This window comes from Mus pahari, chromosome 6 (genome assembly GCF_900095145.1).
Source record: "Mus pahari chromosome 6, PAHARI_EIJ_v1.1, whole genome shotgun sequence".
NCBI lineage: Eukaryota > Metazoa > Chordata > Mammalia > Rodentia > Muridae > Mus > Mus pahari.
The window spans coordinates 572,707-586,176 of record NC_034595.1 but is presented as its reverse complement, the minus strand read 5'-3'; the positions used below and the strand labels follow the sequence as shown (position 1 = coordinate 586,176).

The following is a 13,470-nucleotide window of genomic DNA, read 5'->3' as shown; positions in this document are numbered from 1 at the left end:
GGTGGCTTAGTTGGTAAAGTGCTTGCTGCACATGAGCACCAGAGTTCAGAACTCCAGAGCCCTATAAAAAGCTGGGCACAGTGGCTTCCTCTATTATCCCAATGGAGGAGGAGGGTGGAGACCTGGGACTCAGTGAACAGCCAGTCTAGCAAACTCAGCATGCTCCAGGACCAGCGTGAGACTGTCTCAAAGAATAAGATAGCGAATGACTGAGTAAAGACAGCCAGTGTTGACCTCTGGCCTCCACACCTATGCATGCCTGTGTGCACACTTGTGCACTAACACAAATGAGCACTACATCCTTACATGCATTAAAAAAGAAGAAACTGGGAGTGGAGAGATGGCTCAGAGGTCAGGAGGACTCTCTGCTCTTGCAGAGGACCTAACCCAGGTCAGTACCACATGACAACTCATACCTGCCTAAAACTCCAGTTCAATGGTCTTTTGACTTCCATAGGCACTTGGCATGCATACATACATACATTATGCAAGTAAAACACTCATACACATAAAATGAAAATAAATCTTTAAAAATGTGACTGAAAAGTGAGGCCCACGGTGAAGCCTTCTAGCTAGCTCACGGCCAGAATAAAACCCCCCTGCTCCTTCCTTCCAGTCTAGACCTTTCTTTCTGAGAACACCACCAATCTAGACACATGTCTAGTGACAAACCCAAGAGAATGTTCCATGTTAGAGATCCTGAGTGGTGAGCCTGACTGCTTCTCAGATCCATTATCCTTCTCTTTTCCTCTGTGCCACACACTTCACTGCCAAGCCCCATGATACTAATGCTGCATAAAAAATATAGGAAACCAAATTAAGCGTGTGTGTGGTAACAGACACAGAACCCAGGGCCTTCTACCATTGAGCTACATTGCCAAACACAAATTTAAACAATTTACATGATTTAAAATGATCCTCACTATATTTCAAAAGTATATTCTGTAAAATTGCTTTTTCTTTAATATTCTAGAAAATGACTCAAAAAGTCTTATTTTGAAGAATTTGTGGAGTTTTTGTTGTTTGCTCTCATTATGATGTTCAGGCTGGTCTCCAACTTCAGAGTCTCTGGCCTCTGCCTGCCTTCTCAGTGCTGGGGCTCAGATGGGCACCACCGCACACCACCCAAAGTTTGATGAGACAGATGTTTTCTGATGCTGTCCACCATGGACTGAGTATCCCACAGGCCTCTTGTGTCCTATGGTGACAGGGGTCCACTGGCTAACCACAGTGACATTAGTCTGGCTCTCATCTGTGGGTTTTCTCCTGTTAAGTTTCTCTTTTTCAACTATTTCTAATTGTATCACTTGTCTTACCTTTCTCACAACACTTTTCTCAGCATGAATTCAGATTTCCCAAATAAACACAGTGGATTATTAGGGTAAATTCTCTAGCTTCTTAGCTACTTGCTCAATGTTCAAACATCTGAATATCATCTTACCTAATGGCTCCCAGCCTGTGCATCCTGACTCCATAAGAGTCACAAAATTACAGTTATGAAGTAGCAATGAAAGTTATTTTATGGTGGTGTCACCACAACACGAGGGAATGCATTAGGAAGGCTGAGAACCACTGCTTTAAGTGCATGCTTCGGGTGACTGCTGCCCTTCCCGTAAGACACATTCTGGGGCTTCACAAACGGGGATCTAACAGCTCAGGATGTGTGCTGAGAATGTTAGACATCACTTAGGCCAGCTCAAGTTTTTCATCTTACAAAGCAATAAACAGCCTCAGAGAGGGGAGGAATTTATCTAAGATCCTTACCCAGCAATTTCCAGTATTACAAGGTATGTGGGGTTGCTCTCAATTTTTAATTTTAGAGACAGAGTCTCCCTATGCAGCCTTCCACTGGCCTCCAGAGTGCTGGGATTATAGGTATGCACCACCACACCCAGTGTGCACAAGCTTATGGTACTGTGTTTTTCTTCCAATTACAGACTACTTGTTAAACCTAAATAAGTCTACCTACAGCCAGTTTTAAAGGAAAGAGTATTATTATCTTCCTTCCAAGTATTTAGGAAGCAGTTTTTCTTTTTCTTATTTTCTTATTTCAGTTTTTGTTATTTCATATTATTTATTTTGGCCACTACATAGTATCTAATTAACTAGTTTTATAAATCTACATATCATGATGATTAAGTAGTTTGGTCAGGGATCTGGGTCTCAACCCTACCTCTAAATACTAAGCGCCCTTGCCTCTTTGAGCAATTCATTTTGGTCTCTTTTTTTATGTGCAGGAAAATGAATATGGGAAGAACCACTGGTGTAGCTGGACTTCTCCTACTATGTGGGTTTCTTTTCCTTCCACCCGATTCCACCCTCCCAACTCCCCAACAATAGGTAGGAGAGAAAGAAGGCTAGAGGGGAAAGGGGGTGATGATATCATTAGACTTCTTGCTAATTGGGGCATTAATCTTTGCTGTCAGGATATCCAATTTCTTCTTCTGGTCTCTTTGCACAGGACCACTAGACAAACTGTAACAAAGAGCAACAACCACCACCAACAACTAGTAGTAGCAATCAGCAGCAGGAGGAGAAAGAAAGAGCAGGAGGAGGAGAAGGAGGAGAAGGAGGAGGAGGAGCAGGAGGAGCAGCAGGGAGGGGAGGAGGAAGAGGAGCAGCAGGAGCAGCAGCCACAGCAGCCACGGCAACCATGCCTGCCTTCCTTCAGGTTCTAACAGGTAGATATCCTTTCAAGAGTCCCCAGAATTCCAAATGCCATGTTTGCAGAAACCATCTGCAGCTGGCAAAATCACACCCCTGCTAGAGCGTGAGACAAATCGGCTGCTGCTGACAATCTAAAGCAGTCCCCCATGCCACACCTGTGATTAAAACAAAAACATATTCCTGTGGTATTTCTGTGGATGGGAGGGGGGTGTTGGTTGTTGGTTTTTTGTTTGGTTGTTTTTTGTATTTTTTTTTCCCCAGAGAAACCAAAATTCTCACTGCACACTGGTTCTCTGCTTTCTTCTAATCCTTTGAAGAGGTAATGACTTCAAAGTTCTGATGGACATTATGGGTTTGCTTGCTCACGACAAAGCTGCACAGACTAAAACACTACGTCTGCCTGGAAATCACACTGGGTCAATCTTGGTTGAGTAGAAGCTCTGACTGACACATACTTCAACTAAGAAATGACAAAATCAACTCCTTTTTGTTTGTTTGCAAAGACATCTTCGACCTCATGGGGGAACTTAGGAAACAATTTAGAACAGAGATGGGATGAAGAGAAGAAACAGCAAGTTTGGCACAAAGAAAGAAAGCAAATTCATAGAAATAAGAAAGTCAAACTCACTCCAAGCAACGATAAACTCCTGATTCATGAAAGCATCCAGATATTTTTCTCTACATCAAAGCTTAGTTTTTGCTATTTATACTTCATCAAACATAAAAAAGGCACTCAGAATTGACTTATAAAGTGCATTTTCTTTACATTTCTATTAAACACCCAACAATATTAGAAAACTTAAAAAGAGCGATCCTTCTAGGAGCTTTAAACTCCAGCTGCAACACAGTAGCTCACCCAGCCAGGCTCATGTGGCGCATTCAAAAGGGTATTAGCAGGGATTACATTCCACTTCCAATCCACAGGGACTAAAATCTTAGGGCACTGCCAAGTGCTGCCTCCCTGTCTTAGCAAAGAGAAAATCTACCGAAGAGAAGGGCTGAGGAGCTGCGGGCTCTATGGCCAGCACAGTCCTTTGCATGTAACTGAAGCTCACCTATGTCGGCTGGGTCTACACTATGTGCTAACTTATCCTAAAGATTTGAGTGTCCCTGTCCTCAAAAACCTTGAAATCCCAACCTGTAAAATATAGGCAGTTTGGTGAAATAGAAAGCCTCTTTAGAAGATTATTATTATTATGAGCCAAAGACTTGTCTTGAAAATATTTCGAAGGGTCAGTAAACAATTCCCATTTGGTTCATGAGCAGGCTCAGGGACCAGAGATGCGACTGATTCCCGACCTCACATTTACGCTTTGAAACTCAGATTCCAATACATATCTGCAAAGGCCGCACTGTAGACGGCCACACTTTCATCCACATCATGGAGGTCGGGAAGAGACGGGGATTTAGTTCTAAACTACATTTCTGCCACTAAAGGCGTTTCTAGTTCCAAGAATACTTCTCTGCAAACGTCCACCTGCAGAGCGAAGGTGGGCACCACCAACACGAATCGTGGTTTTCGTGGTTTGTTGTGGTGGTGGTATCAGGATCCTTTGGGGTTGGGCTTTAACATCTATACACACCTCTCTTCCTTGCTCCCCAAAATGACTCCGTAGTGGTAGCCCTGGATATTCACAGAAATGTACCCTCCAGCGGACAGGAAGGAGCAGAAAAGCTGTCAGCTCCCACTTGACTTCCAAGACAACTTCTCCGTGAATGCTTCTTTCCTCCCCAGCGCTCACGGTTGACAGGAACGGCTACGTGTAGGTCCTGTGTGATGTGCGCGGCCTGCACCGGCCGGTCTCGAGGGCGGAGGCCGCCGCAGTGTGGCCCGCGGGGCCCGCACAACTGCGCAGAGCTCGGGTACCGCTGCCCAGCACGGGCGGCCGAGGCCGGTTGCTCCGGACCGGGGGCTACTTCCTGCTCAGAGCTGCGCGCCGCCCACGCCCCCCTCTGCAGCTCCCGCTGCACCGCGGCCGGCTGGGTGGACGTCCCGGGGCGTCACGCACGACGCTCTGGAACCCCGCCGCGGCGGGGGACCAGGCCCGGGCCTGAGGCGCCGCGCCCAGCCGCTGTCCTGCCCGTGCCTGGCCGTCCCGCAGCCCGCCCCGCGTCGCCCGCACCTGTCGCGCCCCGACCGAGCTCACCTCGTCCCGGGGGCCCGCGGCCCACGCCCGCGCCTCTGGGCCCCGCTCTCTCCGCTCCCTCCGCCAGGGCGGCCGCCGCCCACTTTCGGTTTCCCCGGCACAGCGTGAGCCGCGGCTTGGGAATCACCTAAAGCCCCGCCCTCTGGGCCACGCCCCGTCGCACCACGCCCCGCCCCTTCGCCGGCCGGCTTAGCTCTGCGCAGACGCAGGCGCTCCGGCCAAGGCTGCCCACTTCGAGGTCCGCGTGTGAGAGGGGAAACCGACGCCGCCTAGCGGTTTCTGCGCGTGCGCACGCCGTCCTGACGCTCGGGGTGTGGATTTATTTCTCTTTCCACAAAGTTCATTCTCTTCAGCATCTCAATACTTCTTTTCATTCTCCTAGACAGTCTGTCTTCAGCTGTCTTCTAGGTCACTCTTTGGAGGAGGGTGACTATTAAAATGCTTTAACGCTGCTTTCATCCAGTGCTCTAAAACTAAAGCTGTTTGAGGGCAGACATCCTAGAACACCGCCCAGTATATAATAAGCATAAAATAAATACTTATCAAATTCTTTAATTCATTCTAAACATGTTGAATAGCTGCATAACTGCTATTTATTCACTCCACGGTAATTCCACTAACATTTATTTAATGCTGGGTTGCTTTAACCTATTGTGAAAACTTGGCATCATTCTGTATCTTTTTGCTGAGAGCCTGCTGCTTACTCAACCAGCATTTTTTTTTTTTTTTTTTTTTACAGTTTGAGGTATACTTGCCATACTATAAGCTGCACCATTCAAATGTACAATTTCATGTGTTTGGTATGCATACAACAGAGAATCACAGAGAGTAACATAATGAACATAGCCACACCCTCAAAGTTCTCTCTGTTTCTATGATTACCTCATGCCCTACCGTTTAGTCCTGTAAGTGCCCACTTACTATCGAGCTCTTGCTTTTTCTGGGGTTTTATATAAATATAATTATTTCATATGTATTGTCATTAAGGGGGAGGGTCTGGCTTTCTTCACTCATCAGAATTCTATTGAGATTCTTCTGTGTGGTTGCATATACTAGTACTTTATAACCTTTGCTCCCTGAGTTTCCACTCCCACGTATTGACCCAAGAGAAAGGAAAGGGTTTATTTGTCACAGACCCGTACTAGGATGTTTAAAACAGCCTTGCTTGCAATACTTAAAGACAGAGAGGTTGGAAACATCCTTCAGTGGGTGAGTAGACAACTGTTACAGACTCACTACCTGCGTCAAATAGCAACAGTGTACCGAGGGCCTATAAGCCTTGTGCTTAAGGAACTTCCCATTCATTGGAAAGCTGCAGTAGGCAATGAATAGACTGGAAGGAGATCGTGAAAAGCCGGATATCCTGTGCTCAGAAGGTTCTGTCCTAAGGCTTTGACCAGGGGTGTTCTTTGAACACTGTTTTCTTTCATAATCTCACATCTGGTCCCTGCCTAAAGCTGCCGAAGTGTCTCTGAAACAGACTCCTCTCCATTGCCTTGATTCTATTTCAGTCTGTTTCAGATGTCTTTCTCCCTGCCCTGTCCACTAAACTAAACATGACAGTGGCTTCCACAGACCTAGAATAAAGCCAGCTCTCTATTTGGACTCTGTAATAATACTCTAACATGCCCTGGCTCCACATTCTGATGGAGGTAAGGGTAAAAATAGCATCAATGGACTGAGAGGATGGCTGTAGGGATAGGGAATTAGGCAATACTGAGTTCTGTGTATAAAATAAATCATAAAATGATGTGCATGGACCCTAAGTCTGAGGTCCTTTACCCTTATAAATATGCCCCCCTTGCAGTATCCTATGTACAAAGAAAAGTCATGTGCTGCAGCTTTATTTACGAATAGTTGCCACAAGCAAATATTTTCAAGAGTGAGTTTTAACAAATGTATCCAGCTGCACAACTACCATCACAGTCAAGATGCATAACTAGTTTTATTCTTAGAGGTTCCCCTGAGCCTTCTACTTAGCCCTGTTCCCTCCCTCTTCCCACCACTCCTGGCAGCTGGGTGAGAGTTCAGTCCCCTCTGCTTTGTTTTCTCAAGAGCACCATATGTAGGGGACCATAGGATGTGCGGCCTTTGTGACTGGATTTTCACTTAGTGTAATGTGTTCGTGACTCATTCCTGTTGGGCTTATCAATAGTCCCTTCCTGTTGATGACTGTCACTGTATGGCTATGTCACAACTAGTTTATTCCTCGAATTTAGTGTGCATTTTGTTGTTTCTAGTCTGGGGAGCTGTTCTGGTTTAAGCATCTATAAATAACCATTGTGTAGTCAAATAGTTTTCTCACATACATACCAGGGAGTAGAATTAATGTCAGGATATTTGTATATATTTATGTATATGAGTATATGCTTATGTGTACTTAATCATAGATAATGTATAATTATATGCATAATTACATGTAAATGTCAAAGTGAAATCTTAAGTGGCCACATCTCTTTGTACTCCCATTTTTATCCACGACTCCACCCCCTGCAAAGCACGAGTCCACTCATTCTCAGTACTTGGCATCACCAGTCTTTTTAATTGGAGCATGACCCTGGATGGATGGACCATTGCCGCTGCGGCACTGAGGGGTATCTATTGTAATTGAGGCTTTAACTCGCCTTTCCCCATGATGGCATGGAGCTATCTTTTCCTGTACACAGTGGCTTTTGTATTTGTTCTCTCACGATGGACAAAGCTCCTGTTCTGAAGGTGGATTTAACTGAGATGTATCAGGAGGATTCCTAAGAAGCTGAATTTTAGCTAGGAAGTTATTGATCTTATTTTGTTGCTTGTTTTATATCTGGAATTCAGGAAAATGAAGACTTTTTTTTTTTTTTTTTTTTTTTTTTTGAGACAGGAGCTTGTCTTGTGGCTGAGGCTGACATTGAACTCTCTCAAGTGCTGGAATTACAGGCGTGTGCTGCCATGCCCAGCTCAGACTGGCTATGCTTTAGACTCAGAGTTCTTATCTTTTTATGGAACAGTAAGACAGACCATATGAGAGGAACATAGAGACACAGGATTTTACAGAGTCAAGTTCCACACATTAAAAATTCCCTTAGGGGAAACCTTAGAGTCAAAGATCACTATTTCAAAATAGATAGGATGCAGTTCAAAGGTATTCTTCCCCCACGGAAAGACCAAACTCATCCTAGGTCACCACGAGCAGAGGCAGGGAGCGGATGGGCGGGTCTCTTGCTATGCAAGAAAAGAACGCACACGTTTCTCATTTCCAAGGCTGCAGAGAGGTGCCCAGAGTCCTGTACACGTGGCTTTTGCAAGGGGGACAAGCCTCCTGGTAGACCATCTGGGCCTTTGGAGACTTCAACAGAGGGAATTTATCATGGAAAGAAGGTACAAGGCTAGGACCAAGTGTAGGGAGAAAGATGACCCAACTGCCACCTCATCCCAGGCTAAAAAAGGATGGAGCTATAAAAACCTCCACCAAGCTATGTGTCAGCACTTAGAAGGCAGAGGCAGGTAGATCTCTGTGAGTTCACAAGCTAGTTGAGTCTACAGTGCAGGTTTCAGGGCAGCCAGGGCTACGTAGAGAGGCTCTGTCTTAAAAAAATAAAATTCCTCCATTAAAAGCCCTCCATGCATTTTTGTTGTCGTTCATCCTGCCAACCTGCTTGTTTAAACAGAGCCATAGGGAAGGCCCCAGGACACCTAGCCAAGGCGGGAGGACCCAGGGCTCCTGGAGGAGACCGTACCTCCCCTTCCTTATACTAGTTCAGCAAGACCAGGAAGGGCCTGGTTTCAAGCATGTGCCTATAGCCTTTTCCCTCTTATCTGACAGGTCTATAGCACAACCCAAGACCCACACGTTCTTCATTCTCTACCTGACAGACACTGGGAAGGGTTGCAAATTCCCCCTTCCACATCTCAAGTGGCATTTGGAGATACTTCAAGCGCTGCTATCTCACCTTCTATCCAGAACATGTTGCTTCTTTATATTGTCTCTAAAAAAGAAAACCCCAAACACACCCACAGGACTCTGATTTCTGTCACTTTCCATCCCATCAGTGAACTTCAGGGGCTGGCTTGTGACATTATTCAGTGTCATGGGTGGTACCTCTCTGGAAACCTCCCTCACAGCCCCCACCTAAGACCAACTGCTCTCTTAATTGAGCTTCAAGATGGTGCTTTGTTCCTCGCCGATTCTCAAGATTTTCACGGAAGAGTGGAACAGCAGTGCAAGGAGGAGGAAGCTTTCCGTCCCCCTTGTGTACCGCTTAACTGAGTCCCCACTCTCCTAGTTGCTAAGCTGCAAGTTAGCAACTGCATTCCTGCCTGCCACTCAGCCACGGGCTGAGCTATTTCTGCATCCTGGTGGAACCCAGCTTGCTGGTTGCTTCCACAAGGTCAGGAGAATTAGATCCGTCACAAAAGGAATCTCTAGAGAGATCTATGTTTGATTAATCATTAATGACATCGTCATTCCCAATCCAGCTACCCCCTTCCATGAACAAATGGAGGGAAATTTCTAGACAACTGTGCTTGTTTTAACCGAGTAAGGAAAAAAGGGGGTGGAGGGAGGGCAGCAAAATCAAAACACAAAACAAAAGGGAGGGATTGCCAGAGCCCTGGGGAAATCCTGGCACTGGTGGAGCTCAGGGCATGCTGAGCAAGCAAAACCCCCTAAGCTGTCCACAAAGGCCTCCAAGGTGAGTCAGCTGAAAGGCCCTAATCCTCCAGAGGGTGACCAGGGATGCCTCAGAGACCACAGAGCCACCAACAGTGGAAAAGAGTGTGTCCCAACCTTCCTAAAGCTTAAACACTTTAACACAGTTCCTCATGGTGTAGTTGTAGTGATCCCCCCAACATAAAATTATTTTTTTTCTTGCTACTTCATAACTGTGATTTTGCTACTACTATGAATCATAATGTAAATACCTGTTATGCAAGATATCTGACTCCTGTGAAAAGGATTGTTTGACCCCACAAAGGGGTCGAGACCCATAAGTTGAGAGCCACTGCTTGAATATCACTGCTGGTACTCTGTGTAGAGAACCATTAGGGTAGAACTTGCTAAGAGACCATCTTCACCTTCCTGCTTCAAATTGTGCATCATTCATACAGCTCAGGCAGGACCTGCAAAACGGATGGTGTCTACTAAGCACTATCAGGGAGCCAAGAGAGGCCCAGCTGTTTAGCAAGGCATGAGATTAGCTAACTGGTGCTTTAAACAAGGCACTGAAGTCATGGATAAACCTATTGATACAAAATTATGCTGTAATAGTTGCTGGGGGGGGGGGAGAAAGGGGACAGCAGTGACAAGAAACGGCACAGGAACCTGAGGGGTGGGACACTTGTCACTGGCTCACAGACTGAAATGGAAGAACAGTCAGGATTCAGGAAATGAGCCTCCCAGACAGCAGCGCACAGTCCTGGCTTGTTGTGTGTCCACGGTCAAAGTCCAAGGCTACATTGAACTGAATCCCAAAGCCCTTTGGCTCCAGCTCTAGCTTGGACCCCTTTCCGCAACAGAGCTAATCCAATTAGGCGGCAGAAGAGCTTCTCTCGGGGCCATTGGGTCAACTCCTATTAATCAGTGATCCACCCGGGGAGAAGCTGCCCCTCCCAGGGCATTCTAGATTCTCAGGAGGGTAATTTTAGTTGTCACAATGACAGGGGAGTTTAGTCTGGGCCAGTACTACCAATGCTCGTTGTCTCATGCATTTATCAGAGAAATGTTTCTTGTTCCAACTAAAGTGTGAATGAATGTCTTGCTGGCTATTTGTGTAGATGACAAAAACCTCTTTCCTGTATGAGCTCGGATTTCTTTACCCACAATTTTATGATGATTTTTTTTCAGAGGTGGGGGTGGGGGAGCTGTGACTTCTATGTCAGAAATAAATGAGTAGAGGAAGCTTTAAAATGACTATCATAAAATAAAGTTTGGGAGCTGTTTCCTGGGCCCTGTAGATTTAAATACTGCTAGAAATCCCCTGACAATCAACATGGACGGCAAGAAATTCCTGGTTACAGTGGCCCGGGACACAGAGGCATGGCATTATTGGACTTCTCCATCACCCACTACAGTACAGGATGCCTTACTCCCCATAGCGCTTAAACCACTTGAGGACTTTTAAAGAAATCATTCCTTTCAAGGGACTCCCCAGAGGTCTTGTAGCCCAATATTTTATCTCCCAATTCTCCCTTCAACTTCCTCATATATTTAAAGCTGGAGCCCTTAAAACAGGATGTTTTCTTAAAACAGGATGCTTTGTAATTTGAGGCTTTAACATTCTAACACCCGGGGGTGGGTCAGGGCTTGGGCCAGAGTAGGACTCAGGGAGACTCTCACAGGAAGCTGGCTGTTACTCGGCTCTGACAAGTTCGCTCCTTCTCCTACAGCGCATGCTCCAAAACTTGGACTCTAAACCTGCTTGTGAACGACCCGGAGCTCGCTCCTCACAGAGCCTTTTGTGTGTTAGAGGTGGTTCCGGGATCACGATTGATAACTGCATGCTCTAGCACCTGGCACACATAGGCTGACAGCAAATATTTGCAATGAATGAATTAGTGAAAGGCTCAAGTCCAACACTTTCTGTGCTGCTATGGGACCTGACCTCTCTGTACTCTAAATGGGGGGGAGGGGCACTCCTCAAACAAAGCGCAATACATTAAAAGCGTCAAAACAGCAAACCTTTATCTACTATAGGAACACCTGCGAAGAGCTACACACTTGCAAGTTAGCAAACATCTTGTATCAAATCTGCGTACCAGTTGCAGACTGATGACACCTCAGCCATTTGGGGTCTGCTATGACAAAGCACTACAGACTGCGTGGCTTACAAACGACAGAAATTTATATCTCACGGTTCTGGAGGTTGAAAGTCCGGGATCTGGGTGCCAGCTTGGTCCGGTTCTGCTGAGGACCCTCCTCTGGGTGGCAGACTGCTGGCTCCTCATTGTATCCGAGAGTGGGTTTCCTCTCTCGGCCTCACATAGCGACAAGTGTGACACACCTCTCGGAGATCTCTTTTTATAAAGGCAGTGGACTCATCCATGAAGAGTCCACCCTCATGACCTACATCATCTGCCAAAGGCCCCACCTCCTAACAGCATCAAACTGAAAGGGTGGGATTCCAACCTGTTGACTGTGGTGAAGGGACGCAGAGAACCCATGAAACAGACACACAGAGCCTTGATCTTGACTCTGTCACTCGATAGCCGCGCCGTTTCTCTCTTTAGATTTCTGAAAATCTCCTGACTGTCGGTCAGCTTTTTCCAGAGTTGTTTCTTTCTTGGGAAGCCGACAGGCACTCTGTCCATATCGCCACACAGTACATCCTAGACGGTGAGGTGGAGGACAGACCAGAGGAATGTGACTTATCACTTCGGAATGTGACCACTCCAGATGCCTCAGTTGTCAACCGAGTCAACCAGGAAGCCTATCTGGCCTGTGGCCAATACACTGACCAGTGCACAGAGCACCCTCTATACACAAGGAAAATGCCCCCACTGTGAGTCTGTACTTGCAGGAAAGGCACCTCTGAATGTCACAGTCCCATTTGTACAAATCCCCCCTCCCCCTGTTTAGAGTACATTCTTTGGATCCTAACTCAGAAGCTAGAGGAGAAATAGAACCCCCCCCCCCCGCTTTGGGGAGGGAACTCACTTAGTGTTTGGAGCATGCCTCCAAATCTTCCTGTTTTCTTTGGGCTCGCTCAAGGTCTTGATTTCTTCCTCCTTGCAAACTCGGATTACCTAGTTTATTTGAGCATGGCACTCAGAACTTCTCATTTCCTCGCTGGATGGTCAAAACAGAAACAGGTAATACTTCGTTGGAGATCTTTCCTTAGGACCAAAGGAACACGACTGTGGGTGGTACCCAGTCATTCTTTCTCAGTCCTGACCCTATACTGAGTCGGAGAAGGCCACACTGCATTTCTTGGAGACCCTGAGACTTGTGGGTAGAGGCTTTGGTGTGCCACATGGGCAGTCACTACAGATTGACTGGTGATTTTACCATCCATGTGCCATGTCCACACATCCCTCAGTGCTAGTCAGGAGTGCCGTCCTGACAATGTGAAGGCCTCTGGGAGTCACGTGAAGCCCTGGGACTTGGCCTGAGGACTCCAAGAGTTCTCAATGGGATTGTACATGTATCTGAATAAGTAAAAACATTTTGCATTTTCTCCAAGATGACATAATAAAAGAGTATCGACACACCGAATTTGCTTTTCTAGTTTTGATAGTGAGACTACTACTTTTGCCCTGAAATACTAACACTACACTTTTTTTTTTTGGTTTTTTGAGACAGGGTTTCTCTGTGTAGCCCTGGCTGTCCTGGAACTCACTTTGTAGACCAGGCTGACCTCGAACTCAGAAATCCGCTTGCCTCTGCCTCCCAAGTGCTGGGATTAAAGGCATGCGCCACCACGCCTGCCTCAACACTACACTTTTAATACACTAGGCACCATGTCTAGCTGGTTTTGGCTCACTGAATCCTAATGTTAAGATTATGACGGTCTCTTAGCATCAGTGTTTGTGATTGTGAATAAAGAGACTATTTCCCCTTTGTATTGATAATCGAGTGGCATATCCACAGGGGAAACTCTAAACAATTTAATCTATTAAATACTATAGATACCACAAATGAGCAAATGGTACCTACAAGGAGATGATGCAGTAATTCTTT

General features: G+C 46.1%; 1 protein-coding gene across 2 annotated transcripts in view; it reads right to left on the bottom strand.

The window, feature by feature from the left end:
- The window catches only part of Tdrd7 (tudor domain containing 7), a 61,550-nt gene extending 56,595 nt beyond the window's left edge, over nucleotides 1–4,955 (bottom strand). Inside the window, exon 1 of one of the 2 annotated variants that reach the window (XM_021200124.1) lies at nucleotides 4,815–4,955. The gene's annotated coding sequence lies outside the window, so the exon portion shown is untranslated. Of the gene's footprint in view, nucleotides 1–4,250; nucleotides 4,448–4,814 lie in introns of those variants that run through there. The other variant, XM_029540075.1, reaches the window with a different exon arrangement.
- Nucleotides 4,956–13,470: the final 8,515 nt, after the last annotated feature.